The 27,376-nt window shown below is 37.4% G+C and overlaps 1 long non-coding RNA gene across 2 annotated transcripts in view; it reads left to right on the top strand.

Moving 5' to 3' along the window:
* The window catches only part of LOC129924197 (uncharacterized), a 73,644-nt gene that overhangs the window by 4,681 nt on the left and 41,587 nt on the right, over window positions 1–27,376 (top strand). For both annotated transcript variants that reach the window (XR_008776205.1, XR_008776216.1), the window contains exon 2: window positions 10,723–10,781. This is a non-coding gene — a long non-coding RNA (uncharacterized LOC129924197). The remainder of the gene's footprint in view (window positions 1–10,722; window positions 10,782–27,376) is intronic.

Genomic DNA, 27,376 nt, shown 5'->3' with positions numbered 1-27,376 from the left:
CGAGCCAGGAAGACCTTGAGACATATTAATAAAGTGTTACGTTTGTTCACTATGGTCGGCAGTTTATTGTTAGACCTAGCTGCCATTGTGACACTGTTTCGAATCTCCTCATTACTGACTCCGTCTTGGTAAGGGACACCTAGTATCCTTTTATAAATATAGATAAATCAAATCATTTTTGTTATTATTTAATGAAAGATAATATACAAGTCAATTCGCTATCAGCATACAGCGTCATAACAGAATTAACAGAAAAAAATTATTCACATTTTAAAAGCTTATGTCCCTTGGAGAGGAGTTAGAGCGGGCAGGGAAAGCGGAAACGACCTTCGCTAGACTCAGATCATGTGCAAGTGAGAGTGTGCAACACTGAGATCCTGGCGCGAACGGGTCTTCCCAGCATCTTCACCATCTCCACACAGAGCCGTCTGCTTGGTCATGCCCGGAAGGAACATTTAAAACATGTAAAAAAAAAATGACATACATTTTTGTTTATTAATGATTTTAAAAGAAGAACACACGACGTAGAAATAGCAACTATTTTGTGTCGTTGTCCAATTTTTATCGTCTAAACAAATTATTAGAATTTTAATTGAGTTGAACATAAATTATGTAAGCAGCACTTGTGTGATATTGATTTTTTTTTCTCTTTTGAAGAGTCGTTCTGACGTTCTGAGTTTGACCATTTGATCTAAATAGTCTATTCAAATCTGAATGGTATACTGAGAAACCATAATTGACAAACTAGTAATCAATTTATAATGTAGAACACTATTAACTCTTTGTCTCCTATCTGACGATACCAGAGCTGATTCCACCAGAATGTGGTAAATAATTACGGAGAGAAAGAGTTAAGTCACTATTAAGTCAAAACAAAAAAACGCTTCGGAAAACGGAGGTTCAATTATAGAAATTAAAAGCCCACAATTTCTGGAACATTCACAGTGGGGAGGAGAGAGAGAGAGGTATACTCTTATTTGTGTTCACTTTCTCTCCCTCACAGGAATAGACCTCTCCCGACATCATCTTATCTGAACATTTAGTCTTTCAGAGTGAACAATTTCTCACACGCGAATGTGAATTTTGCAAACGTTGTTTTCTGAACGTCAGCGGGGATACGTCACGGGAAGCTTGATTTGTTTTGAACACCAGCGCCACCTTATATTGACGAGATAACTCTTGTCAGAATCAGCAGACGAGAGGAAAAGGCGGGCTGGGAGAAGAGCTTCACTTAGTTGGACTCGACAAACACGCAACATAAAAACAAAATAAAAAACAAAACAAGTGGCCTTGAAAATTGCTTCTTGGTAGAACATTTGGTTGTTTTATATTTTGGAGATTCATTATTACAAGAAGTTAAATAAAGACAAGAAAATTTAACAAAAAAAAATAATAATAATAATCTTCTATCGAGTGAAATTGCATCGATAATCTTGAATTAATCTTGAATTTAATTTTTAATAGATATAGACTGACAATAATTTATATGTTTGAATGGAAATATTTGTATTAAGTGTTTTTGTTTAGCCATCGTAGTATGTTGAGCTCGCTAAGGTCCTATAACTTATGTGGACCAGTTGGGGGTGGAATGGGAGTATCTTGGAGAAGGTTTCCGTGCTGCCTTTTCAAAATCTTAAATTCGAACTCGAGGTCTCGAGCCTCCATGTGGAGGTCCGACGCCTAGCCAATGAACTATTGAAGCAATTAGAAAAATAGAAGGTTTTATAGTCTATTGTTAGTTTACAAGTTTTAGCGAAAGACCTAACAATACTTAACTTAGCTTAGTAGATCCTGTAAATCCAATAAAATTAACTTATTTCAACTAAGTAATAAAAATTTGTTGTTTTGTTTTGTTCATGTGTAGTAATCGACATTATTATTATTATAGCTTTTATATAGCGCTACTTTCATGCTTATAGCATGCTCAGAGCGCTTTTGGTCCAATCTCATTTGTGGACCAGTGGGAGGGATGGGGTATCTAGGAGTTGGTTTTCCGTGCTGCCTTTAGGCGCTCAGTAAACACAACTCTGCCCGAGTCGGGTGTCGAACATCGAGCCCCCTTCTAGGTAGCCAAGCGCACTTGGCCTCTCGACCTAGCTTCCCACATTGAATAATTGTGCAAAGTTTCAACTTGATCCGAGAATGGGAAGTGGGAGAAATAACTTGTGACTTGGCCCTGAGTCAGGTAAAAAAATACTTCCCCCCAAGATGTTTCTTATTCCATAAATCAAATAGGATTTACATTTCTGCCGACCACATAGTTACACTATCAGTCTGGTAAATCTAAATATATATGCTACATTGTCAGAATCGTAATTCTAAAAGTGTTATAAACAAATTTAATTTCATTATGGTGTGCCTTGCTAGTATTATGTAAATAATATACTAGTCGATGAATTTAATTGTATAAGTCACAAAGGCTTGTGTATACAATAAAACTTAAGGTTTATTAGACTGAGCTGTGTTTAATATACTAATCAATTCATTCCAGTATTTAACATAATCAGAAGACTCCATTCACTTTTCATGATGGTTCTTTGTAGTAGACAATAAAACTCAACATTAATGAAGCTGGGGTTTGTTCAACAAATTTAAATTTCCCTGAGGAAATAGACGTCCAAATATAAAAAACATAGCAAAACATGAAAATATAAACTTTTTTTTTAATACTAACATTTCGAAACTTCAAGCAAATCATCGTCCAACATTGCAGACTGAATGTACAAACAAAATCAAGCAGCATTCGTTTAAGCCTGGTTTGAAATTATCGTTCTTGAAGACATCGTCAAAATCGGTTTCCGATTCATTAGCTTGTATGATTGTAAAACTTGAGCAAAATGTTTTTCAAACACTCCTTCGCTCACATTATGTGCTTAAATCCCTGGCAGACTTGTGGTAGATAAATCCTATGAAATTAAAAAATAGTTTATGTTCAAAAGGGAAATAAATCAATAGTTGGAAAGTAATAATTTAATCCTTGCGTTGGAATGTCACTGGACCGACATCTGTTGACAACTCAATGACTTCTTAAAAGCCTGGATACCATATACTTCAATATAGTCATTACAAAATCTAGGTCAGCAATACTTTTCTTGTTTATTGCACTGCACCAGGGGGGAAGCTGTGAACTCTCGCCTCGATTGTCCCAGGTTCGAACCCTGAACGTCGCAACCCCCCCCCTACACACACATAGAAGGATTCAAATTCTGAAAGAACATCCGGAACAGTAAAGCGAAACGAAACACGGCTTCATTCGTAAAAGTAGACATGTAGTTGTTTTTAATTAATCGTAGTATACTCCATATCTATTGTCCTTCTTTATTTTAGAAACTGACGCTCTATTTTGTCTTTGAAACATTTCCGAGGAAACCTCTGTTGCTTCGTCTTCATTAAAGCTCACATGTGGCATACAGTCAAAGTCCTTTCCAAAAACAGCCAGTGATGAGAACTGTCCCGGCGGGCAACGGTTTTGTATTGCGTTGATGTCGCAAAATATTCTTCTTATCTTATAAATTACAGACGATTCTTCTTGACAGAGGATACTTACGTCCTACGTTAATCCACGTGTTAGTCCCAGACGTTAACAATAGACTTTAACTCTGTTAACTCTTTCTCTCCTAATCGACGATATCATCGTTGATTTTGACCTCATTAAATTGAAACTTTGACTTTGAATTATATAAAAAGAGCATGCATTTCCCTTTAATTCTATACCAAATACAACAGTTTCTGATAACAAACAACAAAGCTATTGACGCCCAATCATAACAAGGGTTGTGAAATAGTAAATGAGCAAAATGAAGAATTCCTTCAAAACGTGGAAAAATAATTACGGAGAGAAAGAGTTAAGTCGTTGGTTTTCATGGCTGATAGAGGCCCATAAATGACTGATGCAGCCGGGTCTATGTAGTCACAAGTCAAATAGATGCTCTCTTCCCTTATGTTCTGATTCAAAGACAACGCTTTATATCTAAAAAAAAAATACTTTTTTTAAAGGTTATTATTATCAACCTTACCTATTCCAAATCTTTTTAAAAAAAACATTGTATAAACCATGAGAAGTAAATAGTAGAATCAAACCACAAATAGCCAAATAGGCATACTTTTGATGTTGTTTTTTTTTTCTGAAAGTTTGTTTCACTCGCTTTTTGTACCTGGCACATTGGCGCCATTTTTTGTTTCAAAACGGATCCGCTGACAGGCGGAAATGTTAACCAATGGCGTCATGCCGTCGCTAAGTGATAAACTATTCTAAAAAGTGGGAGCACTCCCTACTCCTAGATTTATTTGCAAAAGTGGTTGTGAAACATGGCGGCACACACTTTAAACTTAAAAAGTGGCGCGATGAAATGAATGCTAAAAAATGTGATGTAGGGCTGAATCTATATGTATTGTAAACTGAAATGTACCAGTTGGCTTAAGGCCACAATGTCTATGAGATTTTGGTTAGATACTAAGGGATTATTTATTAGTTAATTCTTTGAAAAATAATTCGGATTTTTTTTTCTCTCATTTACAGCAGACGACTTTGATGTATTCGTTCGTTTAGTATTTTACCAGCAGACTCTCTCTGTAGGGAGGGACAACGAGACATTATGTTGATTGTCTGCTGTTTTTTTTTTATTTAAACCGATTTTACATTATAGAGAGCGTATAACAATACTAGATATTGTGATGATCAATGTTTGTTTGTTTTGTTTTGTTTCTTTAGCGGCCCCAAAAGGGGAAAAGACGCTATTAGTTTTGTGTGGTCTGTCTGTCCTTCCGTCCCGTTTAGATCTCGTAAACTAGTGAAAATCCGACATCATAATATTGTAGACCATTCAAAGTTCTGATGCTACGCCTACTTTTTGTTTTCTGAAAGCGAAAAATCTAATCTAGTTTTTAAAAAATACACCACTTTTACAAGTATTCACTATTAGTAGTTAAAACACTAACGGCTATTAAGTAAGGTAGATAACAGTGAACCATATTTTTAACACATTTTTGCCAATTTGTTTTTTTAGATTTTTTTTAAAATTTCTTTTACAATTGTAAAGCTAAGTTACATAAGTTCTGTCATACTAAATACTACATTTACAAAAAAATTTTTTACTTTTTTATAGAGAAAAATATATTTAGTATGCAAATAAGTGAAACATGATTTAAAACAACAATTAATTAGTAGTTTTTCATATTATTGCTTGAACTGCAGCCACAATCAGAAACCATGGAACACTAAACTAAAGAATTTTTGTTGTTGTTTTTTTTACGGAAATGTTTTCCTTTTGTCCTTTAGGCTTTGAATAACAGATTGACCCTTTACAAGGCAACATGGATTAGATAATCATAAATAAGACACCAGTTAGGCCAGGTTCACATCTAACTTCACATTCACTTTCACCTATCCCTCGGTCCGCTAGACCGTTGGGGCACCACACAAGATCTGTCAACCATCTTTCTCCATTCTTCTCTGTCATTTGCCTTTGATAGAATTACATTCTGATATTCTTTCTGAAAATATTGAAACCTGCCTTTTTACCTGCCTGGTTGGACCACTTCGGGGGCCGATTTCGAGTTTGTGATTCCACACAAACTGTCATTGTAACCTTGTTTTTTTTTTTGTTTTTTTTGGCGGGCCGTGGACGATATAAATTTCCCACTCTGGCCGCATGACTCCCAATGGAACTGATTGTCTGAGGCTTCATTATACACTGCCTACAGGAGTTTCAAGGGATCTGTTAGCACTGCGTCACACACCGGATATTGCCCGCAGGCCGTGGTTAGGGTATCACCGAGAACGATTCTTCCAAAGGTAATTCTGCTCAGTATGGGTGTAAAATGTCAAGTGTGTTACCTAAGAAATAAAGAAGTTGTGAAAGTTTACCTCAAGAGTATAAAGTCGATCCTTTGGTAAGGGAAGAAAGGCTGCTACCTGCTCGTAAGAGGGGGGGGGGAGGGATGATCAAAGACGATCTTTTTCGGTTGGCTCAAAGTAGAATGGAACAGCAGACATGCTTCCCCAACAGGACTTTAATAAAGACGTCCACGACCCCTCTACTCATACTGGCATGAAGGAGAATATAATTATCTTATCTTATGAAATACAGACGTTACTTCAAAAAAGATGATTACGTCCTTCGCGTGTTCCTAGGTCAATCTAGTCATGCATGTTAATTGATGACTTAAATGCTGCCAAGTCAATGGTTTTCCTGGCTAGCTCAGGCAACCCATTCCATGCTCTAATAGCACTAGGGAAGAAGGAGCTTTTGTACATATTTGACCTAGCATATGGGACGAGGAATATGCCTTTGTAATTATCGTTGTGTTTTTCAGAATATTTTATCAGGCTTGGTTTTTGTATTTGTATTTGTTACGCATCTCTCCTACTATCCAGGCTCTCTTCACACTGCACCACACGACACAGCAAACTTAAAGAACATCACAACTCAGGGCTCCAAAGTATCAGTCAGTTTAATTTCAAATACATCGCAATTGGCAACAACATTAACACTGTCTTTTACAAAAACCTAGTCTCTGCTCCGCCTGACTTCACACACCGTGCTGGTTCTCACCTCGTACTGGTCACATTGCGAGGTAACGTGAAGTGAAGTGATTCTGACACACTCGCTCTTATATAGTGTCTCTACTGGCCTACTCGAACCTTCTTGACCATTCCAGTTGATCACTTTCGCCGTGACTTGCGTGCGTAATATTTACGACACTGGTCCTTGCCGAACGGGCGTGTACTGTCACTGGTCTCGGTTGACCGCTCGTCCTGCGCTGGACTGTGGCGATTTGGGTAGGCTAAAAACACATATCACCACCCCCCATCTGTGTCACCACCAGGTTTACAACATTATGGTTCAGTGTTTTATGTATAATTGCTACTTCACTTTTAAGTCTGCTATCCTGAAGGCTTTCTAAATTTAATGATTTTGGAGGAAACATCCATATTCCCATCCTTTTAAATATTTTATTACGCACAGGGCCGGAGTTATGTGAAGGCCGGAATTATGTGAAGGCCGGGATTTTGTGAAGGCGGATTACGTGAAGGCCGGAATTATGTGAAGGCCGGGATGTTGTGGAGGCCCCTACAAGTTTTTGAAAGCTTCAATAAAAATCAAGTGACAGTTATTTCTAAAAGCATGCCATATTTTGGAAGAAAAAAAATGAAAGTATTTATAAATTTAATCTCATTTATTTTTTTTTTAAATATTTAATATGTATATTTTAAGTTTAAACATGTTTTTGAGTTTGTGGACAATAAGGCCCTGTGTTGATGCTCTGCCGTAAATCCGGAGCTGCATTTATTTATTAAAAGCACGATACAAGCGGACTCTTCAAAACCACGACTGAGCTACCAAATGCAAAATTTAAAATTTTCCATTTTAGAAAATGCGAAAGAACAATACAGAAAGAATTATAAATATATTGTGGAGGCCCTCCCCTCAATCCGGCCCTGAGTATGCCTATTATTATGCATGAAGGCCCTGTAAGGCCGGACCTCGTTACACAGGTACCTTACGTAACACACCTACCGAGGTTCATCACATGACCAGACGTGGGCGATGTTGTTTAGTCCACGTCTGCCAGCATAATGCTCTCCCTTTTATTAAAGTCATTAACGATACGCCTATAAATAGAGATACATGAAAGGGGCATTCACTTCAAAAATCTAATTTTCGTGTTTTTCCCCCCTGTAACAAGCCTTAATTCAGCCTTTTGATAAACAAGAATTTATTTTTTTATTTTTTTTTAGTTGATAGAAATCTTTTCATAAGCATAAAAAAAAAAAAAAGGTTCAAGGAAGACAAATTAACTAAATGTGTTTTCACAAAATTCAGCGGTGCCCAACTTTTTTTCATCCTTGGGCCATATAAATTTTCAGCATCCCCCCTCCTTTAAAATGATACACATATGACTGCAAAGTAAATACAAAAATACAAGAGAGCCTCTGCTTCTAACAAAACTTATATAAACTCACTCTATGTTTAAACATCATGCATCGAAAATTCCAGCGCTAAAAAGGCGGCGTTAATACGCCTTGCTAATGTCTTGAAAAAAAAAAGAAGACATTTTTGTTAATTATATAGAAACAAAACTAATCTACTGAAAGATCTTAAAATGTTGGGTAAAAAAAAAAAAAGAAGAAAAAAAAAACAACTAATTGTGGAAACATGATCGACGGTCCTGAACATTTATCCCGACAGAGATTCGTGGGTCATTGGTACTCAAAGCGACATTCTGGTGGGTTAGCTTGACCTAGACGATTGATAGGGGTGTCGCGAAGATAATTGTACTAGATCTACTACTGGAGCCGCAGAAGACAGATCAGATAGGTGCCGCTATGTAGTTAGCAGACCTAAGGAGAGGGGGGCTGGTGGTGTTACAATGTACTAGAATGGTGCCATGATCTAGCCGTTTAGCTGGGTAATGCTTCAGAATTTCAAAATATCGGGATCGTGAATTTGTTGAAACCTTGGAGCCTTGCCACCAAACTTTAAACTCTCACGCCTGTCAAATGCAAGAGTTTCTTTTATATGCTACTTTGAAGGCTCACGAAGCCTCACTATTCGTCCCCAAGTTTTCGAATTTTTTTTTTTAATTTTTGATTATTTGTATCTATAAGTGTAATAACCTTTATTGTGAAGCAGTCTGTCATTCGGTTATATGTTCTGATTTCATGTTCTTATTAAATTCTCCTGGTTTAATTGTTGCATTTCTAAATTTAATTGTTTTGCTACTAGTTCTAGACTGTATTCGTCGGAGCTTTTCATGGACATAATAACAAGATGTCTCCCATTTCCACTTTAAGATTTATGCAAAAATTTAAAAACCATATTCGATTTGTGAATTTGTTTCTTGATAAAGGTTTTAAAAATACAAGGAGCACTCTGTAACATTTGGTCTTTTTTTTTTTAAAATCTGGAATGAATGAATTTTGTGACTTGTATTTTTTCCCCTTCTTTCCATATATTTATCTTTATTAATATTTCCGACATCTTGTCCCCTTTGAAAACTTTAGCTTGAGAATCAATGTCAATGTCTTTTTCAAAATGCCGTGTGTCTAAAGCTCTATGAAGAAGCCCTATATATTTGAGTGTATCAATTTTTGTACTGTAGTAATGGTTTTCCATGTTTGTAATGGACAACTCTAGAACCTTCTTTTTAATGTGGTAGTAGATGACCATCTTTGTGCTGTAGTGCTGTGTTGTTATCTTTGTGCTGTACTGCTGTAGGATCATCTTTCTACTGTGATGATGTGGCCATCTTTGTACTTGAGTGATGTAGGGCCATCTTTGTTCTGTAGGGCCATGTTTGTTTTCATGCAGTGATATTTGGCCACATGAGTAACGTTTTCTTCTCAGACCTTTATCATCATATAAAATTTCATAATAAAAATTTTATAATAATAATGTTATTAACACCTTCTGAACTAAACCAATTAACCTGAAAGATAAATCTGTCTTTGCTCTAAATGTAGAAATTGTAATCTTAGTTTAAAAGAGCCGACAAATATCGAGTCTGTGACCTTTGCACTTTAGACACTTCTTTGACCTTCTCTGATAGAACCTTTGCCCCCATGCCAACAGAATGTCGGTACAAAAATGAAGTCGATGATGTGACATTCATACACACCACATTCTAGAAACTTCGAAATAGCCTTTATGACAGCTTCAATCCATCTCAATCTAAATAACTCCTTATCATAGTAAAGAGATGCCTGACATTTTGTTCTTCTATTGTACGCTTAATCTTCCTTTCTCTCTCTCTCTCTCTCTCTCTCTCTCTCTCCCTCTCTCTCTCTCTCCCTCTCCTTAAATTCACTTACTCACATTCTTTGAACTGAAAACTCAAGAAATCATTTTCCGGATAAATCTTAAAAAATAAAACACTTAACAAGTGATAAAATTATGAGAAATGTGCGGCTTCACCAGTGATTCCAAAAGTGGTCTATATACATCCCCCAGGGGTCTAGCAGGAATTCCAAAGGGTCTACGAGACAAAATAGTTTGGGAATCACTGGGCTACACCAACAAACTCTGTATAGCGTTGCGTCGTATGTTTCATTGATAGCCTATTCCCTGGTATGAACCATTGTATATAACTCGAGTCTAATAAATTGTGCATAAAATTTACATACTATTGGCATTCTTAGCCTTTTCTGTTAACTTTTAATTGCTATTTTACCAGAAAATAAACAATTAGTTTATATTTATTTATTTATAACATTTTTTTTTTTACAATTTGCAAATTTTTGTTGTATAAATTAAAAAAAACATATACACAGAAATATATTTTTCTTACTCTAATCTCCCTTACATTTATGTATTGTTTTAAAAGAGGTGAAAACTGCTTGCATAATTAGTTTTAAAATTAAACGGTTCGCTTTCGGGAAACAAGAAGTAGCGTTGCATCTAAATGTTGCAAGACACAAAATGTTGTGAAATCAGACTTCCCATAGCTCTTCCATAGACAGACGGACAGATAGACTACACAAAACTAATAGCGGCTTTCCCCCCTTACGGGGGTCGCTAATAAATCAGCAAGAGTCACGGAAAAACTCAGCATTATTAGTTAAACGTGAGTCTCTAACTCAACTTTGTTTAGCCCTCGTTCTTATTACCGTGAATCGAATCTTCAGAAAAAGCTCAATCTCAGAATCAAGTAATTAGAATAAATTGTTTATTTTTACATGATGTTGTTACATGAACTCAGGTTGTTATTTTTTCTATCTAGATGTCAGCACTATTTGGCCTGCTGCCTTTCTGAGTTGTGCACTGAAATGTTTTCAAAAGGTAAGCACACCATTCACATCATCAAAACGTCGCGCTGTAAAATAGGTAGATTTGCATCTGTGTTCTTGGCACTGTTGGTAGGAATTGAGCATTCCGCGTTGGCATACAAATGTCAAAAATCTGACTTCCAGTGTAGGTACAGTTTTATACACTAAATAAGCGAGAATACACGTACATACACACGCCTACACATAAGAGAATACACACACACACATATTTACAGATATCGTTTGCGAAGATAAGCAGACGATATTTGTAAACAAATCGAAGAGGGCGCCAAAATCAGATTTTGTCGTCAGAGTTAATGTGTAAAATGTAAAGGTCGGGAGTTTTTGAAAAAGACTCTAAAAAATTAGCTAAATCTTTTAATCAATTCCAATATTATAATAACTAGGAGACTTTAAACTACGTTCCAAACGAGGCTAAAAGATATATAAATGAGGTTATATTCAAAACGAGGCTAAATATACACAAATGAGGTTACATTCCAAACGAGGCCAAAGGATACACGAAGGAGGCTAGTAGGGCTATATTGCTACAGAAATAAATGTTTAAAAGACCAACCGCACACAGAGCGAGAGAGAAATAATTTCTGTCCATCTTCCCAGCGGCTATCTGAACGTAACCGGATGACCACTCGCTAACTCACCTCTCAGAGTTATTCATCTTTCAGTAGCTGACCAATTAGTGACCACTGGGCTGGAATCGTTCACGAGCGGGCGCTTTTTTTTGTGTGTGTGAGATTTAGTAACATGGGGGCTCGTCTTGTTTGCAATCTCTCCCTCAACCCATTAAGACATTTTTTTGAAGGCCCCTGGTGACTAGGTCCTTCTACGTGTCTGCTCTGAAATGAACGAAACGCATACATGTGTCTGAGACCGTGAAATTATTTCTTTGGTGTACGCTGGACATTGGTCAGTTTGTTTTTAGTTGTTAGAAACTATGATAATAAAAGTAAGGGTACCAATACTACCATCGTCCATCGAATCAGAAAAATGGAAGTCATTATTGGACTTGTAGAAAGTTCGCAAAGTCGTTCTATTGTAACAAGGTGAGAACTAAGCTGCTGTTGTTGTAGCCAGGGCCGGATCTGAGGGAAGGCAGGTGGGGCTACTGCCCAGGGAACTCCACGAGGGAGAGGCCTTCAAAAAGGAGACAAAATTGTGTCCGAATTTTGACAGGTCAGAAACTTTAGCTTTTTATTTTTAATAAATTGTCGCACTTTTACCGCCAACACTTTTAATCTTACGTCGACAGAGAGACTAAGAGAGACGGAGAGTCAGAGAGAGATCTAGAGACTGAGAAAGAGAGAGACACAGAGCTAGATACTAAAAGAAAGAAGTAGAGAGAGACAGATGTAATCGAAGGTTGCTCTGGCGGCAATTTTGAGAACCATTGAAGACAAGCATGTTAAATTATTGAGAGAGAGAGAGAGAGAGAGAGAGAATGAACGGGATGTATCACTTTTCTATGACTGTTTGTAAGAAGATTGATAGAACCACTCCAAAAGGTCGACTTATTAAAACGCGGGAAAAGAGAAAAAGTTCTGTGATTTGAGTCTAGGGGAGATAATTAACACTTTCGCATTTCAACCTTTACTTCTGAGTCCTAACTGACCACAGGGAAGATGGTCAAGAAATATAAAAAAAAAGTCTGTGCTTTTTTTTTTCCCTTAAATATTTCCCAGCAAGCAATCGATTGTCGTTTCAAGTTTTGACATTTTGGCAGACGACCGCTCACGGCAGCAGAAGTTAGATTTTTTTTTTTCCTCGGTGGAAATTTTTCTAAAGAAGCGGTATGGGGACGGGACGGTGTCGGAGTACTGTTTGCTGGTCCCCCGGGCGATCTGGTGGGCCACTTGGCGTATCTTTGAAATCACTAATGAGTAGGATATTTATAATGTCTCTTATTTATTAGCTCAGGGTCCATATTGGGGGGCATATTTCATCCTACAGTAATGATTAGGTGGCAAATAGAGAGAGAGAGAGAGAGGCAGGGAGAGAGAGAGAGAGAGATCTTAGGGTGTATGTCTATGTTATATTGTGTGTGTCTGATAGAGTGCATAGGCGGCGTTATTGTGGAGGCAACAAGAGCGCGTGATTGAGTAAGATACATTCGCCCGTAATTTTGGTAGCAAGATAAAAGCCAAGTAGATTGGTTTGAAGAGCCACTCGTTTTCTTAACGAGATAGATAGAGAGAGAGAGAAAGAGAGAGAGAGAGAGAGAGAGAGAGAGAGAGAGAGAGAGAGAGAGGGAGACCAAGAGAGTGAGAGTTGGAGACATAGCGAGAGACAAAATATTATATCCACGTAGATCAATCAAAAAACACTTAAAATAGCATAACACTGCGAGTGATCCTTTCCCATCTAAGAAACGGCGCAAAGAAAGAAACTGAACTTCAAATAACTATGTAGAGCAGTGTGTCCCAGACTTTTGACCTATGTGTACCCCTATTATAATTTTTGTATTACTGAGTACCCCTCACCCCCCCCCCCGCTTTAATTAACTAACAGAACATAATAAGTGGGTATTTAAAAAAAAAAACATAGTTAATAAGGTGCAACGTGATCGCCCTTCAAAAGTCTTCCCGTACTCCTGGGGGTACGCGTACTCCACTTTGGGAAACACTGATGTAGAGTATGAGAGAAAGAGAGAGAGAGAGAGCTACAGAGAAAGAGTGCACCTATTACATTATTACATATTACATTGCACATATTACATCTTCTTATATACTATTCTAGGCGCTGATGACTGATCATAAACTTACTCTCCCACATCTCGTGAAAGATTAAAAAAACAATATTTAACCTGTTATTACATACCCAAAGCCTAGAACAACTAAGGTATTTTCAAATCAAAATCGCAAACTTCAAATTTACCCAAAAAAAAACAACACATTTTATTTATTCGATATTTAGATGTACAATGTTTTTACAAGCCAACATTTTGATGCCTTAAGTACAAAACTATATTTCCTTAATCTTTAAGCACTTAATTGCACTATTTAGGTGTGTAACTTTCATTCCAGTTTATTTTTTTTTTACGGGGGCCGCTAAAAATTCCTAAAAATTGTAAAGTCTAAGTAAGTGCCTATTTTTTCGGGGGAAAAAAAAAGGGGGGGGGGGGATGATGCGATGATATTGTTATGCTGGCTGTTCCTTCTTAATATACGTGTTTTGTTGGGTGTGAGAGGCCTTTTATTTCAATGTAGTGTGTGTGTGTGTGTGCTGTGTGTGTATTGTGTGTGCGTGTGCTGTGTGTGTGGGGAGGGCGTAATAATGCAGGCGGACGAAAAAAAAAGTACAATTGAAACTAAAGTACATGGGCAATAAACTAAAGTGCATGGGCAATAAACGAAAGTGCATGGGCAATAAAGTAAAGTACATGGGCAATAAACTAAAGTGCATGGGCAATAAACTAAAGTACCTGGGCAATAAACTAAAGTACATGGGCAATAAACTAAAGTACATGGGCAATAAACGAAGTACATGGGCAATAAACTAAAGTACATGGGCAATAAACTAAAGTACCTGGGCAATAAACGAAGTACATGGGCAATAAACTAAAGTACTTATACAATAAACCAGTGGCGTAGCTAGAGTATATGATGCCTGGTGCGGTACCTCATCTTGATGCCCCCCCCCCCCCCAAAAAAAAAAAACAACAACTAATTAATAACATTGCAAAACCTGTTCAAAATAATATGTATTCATTAATCAAATATTGTTAATTCAAAAAAAATCACTTTTACATAAACATACTACAAATGAATTTTACGCGCTTTCTTGCTGGCAAAAGTATCAATAATTTTATCGAAATCCATTTTTTTCCACCAGCTCTTGTTCAAAGGACAAAATGGCCAAATTAGTGAGTCGTAAATTTGTCATCGTTGATCGCAAGTAATTCTTGATCAGTTTAAGTTTGGAAAAACTTCTCTCGCATATAGCGACGCTTACCACAATAGTAAAAAAATATGCGAATCATGATGACGATATTCGGGACTGAATCATCTAGCTATTTTTTTTATAAAATTCAAGAGCTCAACAGGTCTTTGTTTTGGAAATTCGGAGGCTTCTGATGAAACTGTGACAAACCGTTGAAGCCGCTTTCGCTCCAGCAGAAATTCGTTTTTATCAATGTCGCTAGGAGTACTATCGAGATTGATTTCGACCTGAGGATTTAATAGCTGGGAAGGCGACAAAAATTCATATCTATCTGATACATTATGAAGTTGCTCAAATCGGGTGATTATTTCTTGAACAATCCTGTCCAAGGTAGAATAAATTTCCCTTCGTAGCTCTTCTTTGTGTGTAAGTACAGAATAGTCAATTTTCTCACCAGGCATCTTTTTCTTCAGGCCAATACGTTTTTGAGGTTCTGTACTGATTCTCAGATATGAACACACGCTTTCGGCAAAGGTAATGCTGGCTTCAGCGATGTCCTCTCGATTACTACTTAAAAATGTCTCTAATGTTATTAGTTTGAGTGAGAAGTCTCGAATAGACAATCCTTGTTTTTGAAGGTAGACTTGCGCATCATTAATTTCAGTTAATACAGGAGCCTAAAATCCAAGATAGGTGAGAAAATTAAAAGACTGAACAGCAACCAATAATCCACCTGCTTAAGATCTAGTCGATGAATTTTCATCTCTGCTAGTTAATGTCTCCAGAGTTTGAGCAGGCAATGAATAGTGACTTCTAGAATACGTTTTTGGACACCGTAGTTTTGACCTTTCATGACCGCAGCATTATCATTGCCTTGACCCCTGCAGTCCATTATGTCTAAGCCATCCGAACGCAGTTTCTCTAGAATCATCTTAGCGATTCCAGCAGCATACATGTCCTTTGTGTCGATGAAGTCAATAAAAGACTCACGAACCTGCACCCCGTCATTATCCATGACAACGTACCGTAAAATTTGGGAAGTTTGATCCAGCTTTAAGATGTCAGGTGTACTGTAAAAAATAATAGAGAAATATTTGGCTTGTTTTACTTGCTGCATGATTTGTTTTTTTAGCGTGATCCCCCAATTTTGTAATAAATTCCATTTTGTATTTGTGGAGAATCAAGAGTGGATCGTACGTTGATAGTAATTTTACTAACTCTCCAGGTTTTCGTCTATTGTATAATCAAATCTTGGGCCTTGTTGTCAATACTGTTCCCTACTCTCAGGCAAACTTCAAGTTCCCTCCAAGCAAGCGATGACTGAATGTGAGCTCTGCTGGTCTCATGTTTTTCTACTTTCGGGGATAACCTCCACCACTCATTGAATCCATCTTTGGATTTAAATGAAGATGATGAAATCTTAACAAACGTGGCCCCTTTACATTTAAGGAGGGAGAGGGCGATACTTACGGCCTACGAGCGCTACAAAAGGGGCGACTCTAGGCTACCCACCAAAATCTTAGTGCAACAGTGGAGAGAGAGGAACCGCATCATACAAATGCGATCGTTCCTCCACATTGCGGCCAATTTGACAAAAATCAGCTGGGCTCTCCACTGATAGAATTCCTATTAGAAGAATTAATACTTGCCCTCCGTGGAGGAGATTTCCGGCCCCACAAAAAACATGTCCCTTATAGGACAAGAGGGACCCACCAAGACGCGATTAACACCTGCCATACTCCAAAACTTGGCATCAGCTACACTAAAGTCCTACCCATCCGATGCCATTTTCTGCTATACCGATGGGTCGGTAATGAGGGACCCCGATAGATCTGGGTATGGGGCCCTTATAGACTACACAGACCGGACAGAACCAGAGATGCCGATTTCTCCGTCTGAGCTTAAAAGGGTTTTGAGGCGCCAGCCAGACTAGTCTTGAGCACTGTTCACCATTTTGTTTACGTTACAGTATTACAATTACCTAGTTAGTTTAAAAAAAACTCGTAATAAAACAAAGGTTAGCTTATTTTAAAAAATTGACATTACAATAGAATTATTTCCAAAAGTAAACTATTAAGAATCATAAAGAAATGAATAAACTAAGACAATTGTTTAGAGCTAGAGTTTAGAAATATATTTGTAAACTTAATATTTAGATTAAACCAATGGACTAAACAATGAAGTAAAAAAGGTTGGCCTATCTTCTTCGTCTTCCTTATATTACAAAGCATCGATCAGTGTAGTAACAACATGTACCGTGTGTCCGAAATAAATCTAGTAAATTAGATTCAAACTGTTGTATAGCTTACATTGTATGGAAGAAATAGTCATGGAGATGAAACAAAATAACGACATGACTAGTTTATAAATCGTTAGTTCATGTTTAAAATACAGTAGTTTATGTTTGTTCGTGTCCATGCAATTAGTCGTTTTTACTGAAACGCTCAGGGAAATAGGAAATTAATACACACTGGGGGAATTTTGGTGCCCCTCTCCACTTGGTGCCCTGTGCGGCCCGCACCACCCGCACATTGGTAGCTACGCCACTGCAATAAACTAACAACCCGGTACAAAAAACTATATATTACATTACAATGACATGACTTGTAGTATCTCTAGATGTGTTAGTTAGTTTGTTTGTTTGTTTGTTTTACACGTTTTGAATGTTCCTTCAGATTTGAAGATTATTTTATCCTAGCCCAAACCTTTCGCAGGACGACGGGAAATGGCGCGGGTTCGAACCTCGAACGGGTAGTCATTCAATAAATGTATTATATAACAATAATATGTGATGTGACTGGATGTTCTATAAGAAAATGATTGTTATAACAACTGCAATAACCTGTAATTCTTTTCAAGTCTCAGATGAGAACTGTTATAAGTTTGTTTTTATTTATTCTAAATTCCTGTTTGTTTGTGTGTGTGCGCGCGTGTGTGCGTGTTCCTCCTAAAACCTGCTCCACATTCTTAGGTTTCAGCCCTCGGCCAGCACTAGTTAGCCCAGTTATGACATTCCATGACTCGCCGTAAGCTAATAGCTTATGGTACCATTAGTGACCACCCGTGAGGAACCATTAGAGCTTGGGGATACTCAGGTCAGATTGGAGGAGATAAAAGTCACTTATTTAGTGAAGATGGCTGGGTGCCAATTTGAGGACTAGGGGGGAGGGTGGGAGGTGGAGGTGGGAAATAGAGATAATACAAAAATAAGCAGCAAGTAATTGAATTAAGATCTTGGACGTGAGTCTTTCAGGATGGATGTCTTTTTTTTTCAACCCGCGTCTCTCTTTCCATCTCCTCTGTCTCAGTCTCTCTTTCTCTGTCTCTATCTGTCTATCTGTCTTTCTCTGTCTCTCTCTCTCTCTCTCTCCATCTCTCTGTTTGTCTGTCTCTTTATCTCTTTGTCACCCTTCTGTGCTACGCTCCTTTCTTTGATTCTCTCCTTTCTCTCTCTTTCTCTTTCTGTCTTTCTCTGTCTCTCCATTTCTCTCTTTGTCTGTCTTTCTCTGTCTCATTGTCTCCCTTCTGTGTTATTTTCCTTTCTTTGATTCTCTCCTTTCTCTCTCTCTCTCTCTCTTTGTCTCTCTCTTTGTCTGTCTTTCTCTGTCTCTTTCTCTATCTCTTTGTCTTCCTTCTGGTCTCCCTTCTGTGTTACGCTCCTTTCTTTGATTCTCTCCTTTCTCTCTCTCTCTCTGTCTTTCTTTCTCTGTCTCTCCATCTCTCTCATTGTCTGTCTTTCTCTGTCTCTATCTCTTTGTCTCCCTTCTGAGTTACGCTCCTTTCTTTGATTTTCTCCCCTCTCTCTCTCTCTCACTCTCTCTCTCTCTCTCTATGTGCCTGTCTCTCTATTTGTCTCAATCTCGTCTTTCTCTCGTTCTGTTTCTCCCTCCTTTCTCTTTGTTCCTCTCAATTTGGGTTTCTAAATACAGCTATTAACTCTTTGTTTACATTTGGATTTTTTTAAAGATCCGATTTCAAATAATTTAAACAATAAAATACAGTAGAAAATAAAAAAAAAAAGAAGAGAAGGCTATATGTCGAAATGTGGAGGCGATATAAGGACACCTAATAAAAAACGTAGGAAAATGTTTAAAATACGAAAAAAAAAATTAGACAAAAAAAACACGTTATATTAAAAGGTTTGAACAAGATCTTAATGTCTATATTTAAATATTGACTGTAAACTACTGTAACCAATGACTGATCTAAAATTAAATATCCCTTTTGGCGTTTGGTTCTCACCAAGTGACAATGAACTCGTGAAAGCACCCTCTGATAATTTCCCTTTAAGATATAGTCTTTTCGACTCCTAGTTCACGACTGGTCAGAAGGTCAGTATCTTAAATATAAAGAAATCGACCGCGAATAATGTGTATAGCTTCTTCTTTATGGTGTGTACCTTTAAGACTCTTTGAATTGTATTTAAATTCTTATTTACAATAAAAATCACATTTTTATAGGGAGAGGAGTGTATTCATACAAGATGAATGAAACAATATTTCAAGTCTAGAAACATGTATAACACAATTCTCTGAATCTTCAAGAAAAACTAAAAGTACACTTGAGTCGATCTTCAGCGGACTAATAAGACGTTACTTCAATAATAATAATGTACTGCGCTTTTTGGTCGTTACATGAGAATATCCAATATGAAATATAATTACATCCGCTTAACAGCGGTAGGAAATATACAAATCCTTTATAACACGACTTCGCTTCTAAAATACATCCACAGTGAGTGACAATAATATGTATCAAAGTACAGAAAACAACTATTAGAAATATATGTACTGTCTCTATTCTCAGAGACGACTCTACTCTAATATTCTCTAAGTGACCAAAGGATACTACCGACTGTCAGTGACCACTCTCTAGACCCTTAAGGTTACTACTGACCAAGAGTCAATTTAGTCATCCTTACTTCCTGTTTCTATGTCAGGAGTTTCGCGTGACTTTTCACCCTCTTAACCCGAGGTGAACGTATAACATGCAATGTCAACCGAGACTGTGACACCTTTGTCTGCAGAGTGTGACAAGAGGCTATATCACTGGCGGATCCAGGGGGGGGGGGCGGTAGGGGCGATCGCCCCCCCCCCCCACTCGGCCGACCCCCCCCCCCCAGTGGGGGGGGGCGGTCGAATTTTAGTATAGAATTCACACAATTTGTATAAAAATTTATTACTTATGTTAATAATATATACCAATTATTTATATTTCAACCTATTTTTTTATTATTTCGCCCCCTCTTCTAGTATGTTGACCGATTTGGTTGGGTCGGGAGGGGGCAATGGTATCAATAAAGCCCCGCCATACACTTTCGAGTGGTGGGGCGGTCCAATTTATTTGTAGAAATCACAGCTTGCTAACAGAATCAATTAAATATCTATATGATTTAAACTTGTTATTGATATTTTAACCAATCTTTATATTATGTCGTTCCCTGTTTACCGTTTGGGGGTGGGGGGGGGGGCGAATACCTCTACTGCCCTTCCCACCTAAACCATTTGAGTGGGGGGGGGCGGTCCTACTTTTATGGAGAAATCATAGTTTATGAACAAAATTAGTTGAATTAATCTATAAATTTTATATTATGTCGCTCCCTTTCTAGTATCTTGGTCGATTCGGTGGGGTTGGGGGGGGGGGGGGGTGAGGGCGATTGCATGTACTGCCCTTCCCACTCTAGCCCTCTGAGTGTGGGGGGGCGGTCCTATTTTTGTGGAGAATCATAGTTTGTGAACAAAATTAGTTGAATATCTATATAATATAAACTACGTATTGATATGTGAACCCATTGTATATTATGTCGTACCATACTCTAATCTAAAATTTTATCACTAGTAAATTTAGATGAAAAAGGGTTGCACCAGGTGGGAAGGGCGATATATGCAATTGCATTTCCCCCATCGGACAAACCAATACTTTTTCTTTTAGTATTATAGTTTAGAAATTACAAAATGTAAAAAATCTGCCACTAATATAATTTATATATACTATAAATTAAATTCTTATATCGAGTCGCCCTACCTTTTTTTTTATTCTTTAATGCCAAAATGCAATCTTTAGCAGAAATTATTAAAGGAGCGAGGATTAATCGTTTTAATTCTACCGCCCCTCCCATTTCCAGAGTTTATGTAATTTCACATGAATTTATCATAATTATTTTAAGAAAGACTTTGCATTGGAAAAGTTAGAATTCAAACGAAATTTTTCACTATAAGAATCATGATTGAGATGAGCTCTAAACCGAAAAAAATACATTTATAGTCGCCTTTTTCCAACCTTTACTCAATCGGATATTTTTCTAGTTAAATAAATTTGGGACTATAACTCACAACTTATACTACGATGTTATTGAATATTATTTATCGAATAATTTTTTTTCGGCGGCGATCCTCAAAGCCAAAATCTAAATATGTGGGGTATCTTATCTTTTCATGGAACAAATCGGTTTTATTTGCAATGTATTAAGGGCCTATAAATTCATATTAGAATATCTTTCAAGTACAATATTATTCAAAAGGTCCTTTTTTTTTAATAGTATGAATAATGAGCTTTAGGTCAGGAGAATGCGTTTCTGCAGTGAAAAATGCCAGAAAACGCTTTTGGCGTCGGGGCTTCGCCCCGAACTCCATTGATGAATAATGAGCTGTAGATGTCAGGATAATGCGTTTCTGCAGTGAAGAATGCAAGAAAACGCTTTTGTCCTTTCGGGCTTCGCCCCGAACTCCATTGATGAATAATGAGCTGTAGATGTCAGGAAAATGCGCTTCTGCAGTGAAGAATGGAAGAAAACGCTTTTGTCGTCGGGGCTTCGCCCCGAACTCCATTGATGAATAATAAGCGTAGATGTCAGGAGAATGCGTTTCTGCTGTAAAGAATACAAGAAAATGTTTTTAGCGTCGGCTTCGCCCCGAACTCCATTGCTGAATAATAAGCTTTAGATGTCAGGAGAATGCGTTTCTGCAGTGAAGAATGCAAGAAAACGCTTTTGTCGTTGGGGCTTCGCCCCGAACTCCATTGCTGAATAATAAGCTTTAGATGTCAGGAGAATGCGTTTCTGCAGTGAAGAATACTAGAAAATGCTTTTGTCGTCGGGGCTTTGCCCCGAACTTCATTGATGAATGATGAGCTGTAGAATACAAGAAAATGTTTTTAGCGTCGGCTTCGCCCCGAACTCCATTGCTGAATAATAAGCTTTAGATGTCAGGAGAATGCGTTTCTGCAGTGAAGAATGCAAGAAAACGCTTTTGTCGTTGGGGCTTCGCCCCGAACTCCATTGATGAATAATAAGCTTTAGATGTCAGGAGAATGCGTTTCTGCAGTGTAGAATACTAGAAAATGCTTTTGTCGTCGGGGCTTTGCCCCGAACTTCATTGATGAATGATGAGCTGTAGAATACAAGAAAATGTTTTTAGCGTCGGCTTCGCCCCGAACTCCATTGATGAATAATAAACTGTAGATGTCAGGAGAATGCGTTTCTGCAGTGAAGAACGCAAGAAAACGCTTTTGCCCCAAACCCCACTAGGGAACCTTATAGCGTTGCCCCACTTTTTCGCCGAAGGTTGAGAAATGCTGCTTTTTAAAATTCTCATATATATATATATATATATATATATATGTGTGTGTGTGTGTGTGTGTATGTGTATTCTGTACACACGTTTATGCATAAGGTTAGGGTTTACTGGGCGTTAGGGTTAGGGTTTAGAAAAAAATCGCCCCCCCCCACTCCAAAGTTCTGGATCCGCTAGTGGGCTATATAGAGAGTTCTGGCTGCGTTGTCATTAGGATTCACAAACTGTCTCCCTTTTTTTTTTTATTTTTTTATTTGGCTTGAATAAAAATTTTTTAGTACTATCGCCATTTTTTAAATTCAGTACTAAAGAGATTACATTGCCAACAACACATAAGACACTAACGTAAGTTTACGGTTTACACAACAGTTCACGTTAAAATTGTTCATAAACTGTCCAAACTTGACGAGCACTGGGTTGTCCATTGTCCTTTGTTGTAGACAAACGAAGTTTTTGGGATTCTTTCGGAAGAATCTATCACCATTTCCTGTGGAAGCCCAAAGATTCCATGAAATATAAATGGTTATTCAGTACTGAAGAGATTACATTGCCAACAACAAGAGGCTTTATATAGACTTTTGGCTTCTTTGTCAGAGGCAACAGACTGACTCACTATTTTATTTTTTTTTTATAATAGTTCATGATCATTTACACCCTTTAGTGTAATATGTTCAGAAAATGGTGCAAACCTGACGATCATTAGGTTGACTATTGTCTTTCTTGTAGACACAATTGATGTCCTTGATATTGGAATTCCTTCGAAAGAAACTGTCTAGTTGCGATGGAAGCTCACTTACATGTGGGAAAGCATAACATACTATGATAAGAATAATATAATGTTCTTTTACATTACATTTATATTAATAACTACAATCTCTATACGAGACTAAATATTTAACATAAATAAATAAAAATTTAGAGTAAAAATAGAAATTATTAATACATTTTTTTTAAAGTTTAAGTTTTTCAAATAACATTAAATATTTGTTTATGTTCCTTCAGTAAGAAAGATTTAAAAAGCCAGATAGTAAGTTATTCCTTCCCTTGACGTTTTCTAATACAATATTGTATGTTGTAGATTCTGTCCCTTGTAAATAAAAAAGCTCTCTCTCTATATATATTTTTAAAACTAAAAGTCTATATATATTTTTTTAAAACTAAAAGTCTATATATATATTTTTAAAACTAAAAGTTTCTTCAATAACCCAGATTATCTGAACACTAAAAATACCTGCATACAGATTTACTTGCACCTTGTTGACTAGCTCCAGACTATGTCTTTCAACTTCTAGAAGTTTCCTGGCATTGCGAGCTTTTCATTGAGCGTAAGAAACCTCCTTTCCTTTAGATGTTGTCTTTTGTTTCTCTTTCTATTGCCTGGTATTGTCCCTTGTAGGAAGTTGTTTGCAAGTCCCGATGACTATCGCAAGTATGAAGCACCTGCGTTTGCAATTATGTTTACAAAGCTTATATCAACTCACGCTGTCTGGTTAAAAGTATGTTAACGTTATTTTGTCAAACTCAATCTCGGACCAAGCTGAAATTTTGCACAATTATTTCTTTTACCTGACAACATAAGAATCGTTTTGTTTTTTTTAAATTAACCAATTAGTTAAGTAACTATTGGTAATACATTATTTTGTTTGGTATCTCGAACAAGGAAAAGAAATTGTACTTGAATGAAGTGGTGGTATAAGCAGAATTAGTCCCCTTTACAGTCGTCGTCTGAGTTTTAGTGAACACAAACCTAAAAAATAAGTGGAGACTATAGAAACCAAAGATAACTATACAATCTTCTTTGTTCATAAGCTCTCCTTTAGCAAAGTGGTTATCGTGTTGGCATGAGAAGGCTTGAGCCTTGAGTTCGGATTCAGGTCGTTCCCCTTTTTAAATTTTTTCATAAATGATTTTTATTGTTAGTCTAAATCTATTCCAAAGCTAATTAAATGACTGATCCATTCTAATTGATACAACTATTCTTAATATAAGCTTTTTTAAAAGTTTTTTTTTTATTGTTTTACATTGCAATATTCAGAGAGAGGGGGCGTCATGATTATTGATTTCTTTTTGAGTTTCTGATGCGTTCACAGTTAAAAATATTAGTCTCATTAATATAAGTTCAAACTTTAAAATGCTTTTAAAAAGTGCTATTTAAAACTTATCTCTTACATTCAGCGAACGCTGAGAAGAGATATACATACGATAGCAGCCACTGTTTGAGATCCTCTGTAAAGACAGATCAGCAGTGGTTGATATCATTTGACTTTCATCTCTGACTGAACGATGGCTAACAGGTGCGGTAATTAGATATCTAATCTCAGACATAAAAGGTCAATGAACAGGTCAATGAGTTCACCTCCATTAGTGCTCAAAGTTTGGACGCCCATGGCTTTGAAGTGCAATCTTTAAAGGCATAGTCTGAGAAAACATGCTACATAAAAAAAAAACCCACAAAGATGGCGTCTTATGTAGATCATAGATTGGATTGCATTATTTAATTAGAGCAATTTTTTATGACTGGAAAGTTAGGACACTGAAGACAGTTCTTAATAAGTCATAAATTAACATTGTGCGACGATGATTCACCTGACGGTTTAGTTTCTGTAGAAGTTTGTTACAAGTGTGTTACAGATGTATATCGTGATGTTATATTCAGGTTCATGAGGATACAAATATGTTACAAGATGTTACGTTGTGTTACAAGTATGTTACAAGTATGTTATAAATTTATTACAAGTATGTCAAATGATGTCTTAGGAAAATCTATGGTGCCATACAGGATGAAACAGGGTGGAGGACACGCACTAACCATGAGATATATCAATTATATGAAGACCCACCAATAGTGAACGAAATAAAAAAGAACAGACTACGTTGGGCAGGCCACCTTGAAAGAATGTCAGACAACAGAGGGGTGAAAATCGTATACAGGCAAAAACCAAAAGGCAGGCGACCCAAAGGCAGACCCCGAATGCGATGGATAGATGACGTGGAAACAGATCTGAAGCAGCTTGGGGTTAGGGCGTGGAGACGAAAGGCCCAGGAGAGATCTGAATGGAAGGATGTGTTAAAGCAGGCCAGAGCCCTCCATGGGCTGTAGCGCCACTGGGATGGATGGATGGATGTCAAATGATGTTCCATAATGTTACAAGTGTGTCATAAAAATGTTATTAAATGTGTTACAAGATGTTACGTGATGCTAAGAGTATATAAAGTGATGTTACGAGTATGTTACGTGAAGTTACCTTACGTGATGTCACGAGTATGTTACAAGTAAGTTACATGATGTTACAAGTAATTAAGGTGATGTTACTTAAATTTTGCATGATGTTACAAGTAAATTACGTGATGTTACAACTTTTTTACTTGATGTAACAATTAAGTTACGTGATGTTACGCGTATGTAAGGTGATGTTTCGTTAAAGTTACACGATGTTACGAGTAAGTTACAAATCTTCCAGCACAAATGCTTGGATGTGTGATAGAACCCGAGCTTCTTACATCTTTCGGTGTGTTTTGTCTTAGTTTTGATTATTTCAGGGAAATTACTAGAGTTGGCGTGGTCTTGATCTCACCCCCTTTAGAGAGGCCAGTAGCTAGCTATTAGTGTTAGAAGACCATACTAAACAACAGTTCATTAAAATTGATAATATCACAGTATTCCGTTTTAAAAAAAAACAACTTACGCCTACAATGTTCGTGTGGTATGCGCGCTGGACTGTCGTTCGGACTTCTCGATGGTTCCGGGTTCATACCCTGCCCGCTGCGGCGCTGCCATCCACCCGTCGTGCTGCGGGAGGTTTGAACTAGGAAGTAAATGATCTTCAACTCTGAAGGAACATCCGAAACATGGCAAACATTTGACAAACAAAAAAAAAACAACAACAAAAAACATACAACTTACGTCAAGACTATTTCAACTATTCAACACTTGACAGACATATACTTTAGAAAAGCATTAGCTCGTTCGTGAAAAACTTGATGTTTCAGCTATAAACTCTAATCGAAATGCTGATCCAGATATTGATATTGTGTAGTCTACGGCTATATCAATTTCATTTCATTTCTGTCACGTTCTGGCACTTCTATTAACTATTCATGTAACTCGTATAACAGCTAGACACGCTGGCGATGTTGCTAGGCAATACTCTCCAAACCTTTATGTATTCAACGCAACGCTCGAAATTTGAATTGCATCCAATCAAATCAAGTCTTTGCCCAAACAGGAAGCGGAAACTCGAAGTGTCAGACAAAAAAAAAAAAGTAATTTGGTAGCGTAGGCTATTATATTTCATTCAGAGAAATAAATATATACTTTTTAAAAAAAAAATGATGTTAAATTTAGGTAATTCCCAGCCTATGGAAAGAAACAAAATAGATGATTAACAGTCTGACTGCAATGTTCGACCCCCTAGTAATAACTTTCTTTTCGATTCCAGACAGCTATTATCTCCCTTGCAGCAACACTAAAGTTATTCTTAGCTGCGAAGCTAGATAAGTAAAAGAATAAAAAGTTTAACAATTTTGAAATCTTCCTTTTGACATTCATGGGAGAACTGAAAGGAGACGGAGAATAGGGCCGGGAGAATGGGGCCGGGAAGACCATAGGGGGGGGGGGAATACTGTGGGGATTTAGAGAATGATAGCCCCATTAGAAGTGGCTAACTTTTGACAAAACTACACGCTACACAGGGAAACACTCAGAGCCTGGGTCAGTTGGGATGGTTTCTCGTGTTGTTGTTTTTCTTACTCAAAGTGTCAAGGTCACTCAAATTGATGTAATTGTAAGCCTGTAGCTGAGATGAGATCCTGGGAAAAAAATTCTTGCTGGTCGATAAGATGTGTTTGTGTAGAGATGGGGGGAGAGAGAGAAGAGTATCCTAGAGATAGGGCGTGAAGCGTATTTGGGCGCCGAAGTTTAGTCTGAACTATTTAAACAAGCATTTATTCTCGTCTGGGGCCGCGACCTTTAAATATTGACCTTGGGATCTCTTGTCTCTGAGGGCTCAGCACATTCGCGCAGGCTCCCAGGACGGACAGACGGACAGACACTTCCAAGTCTCTTCAGCCGCTGGAGAGTGTCGGACAGAGGCGAGAAAATAGAGCATCGCTAGACCGGAAGATGACGTGAGCAGTCATT

This window comes from Biomphalaria glabrata, chromosome 1, assembly GCF_947242115.1.
Source record: "Biomphalaria glabrata chromosome 1, xgBioGlab47.1, whole genome shotgun sequence".
NCBI lineage: Eukaryota > Metazoa > Mollusca > Gastropoda > Planorbidae > Biomphalaria > Biomphalaria glabrata.
This window is presented reverse-complemented; position numbering and strand designations above follow the sequence as displayed.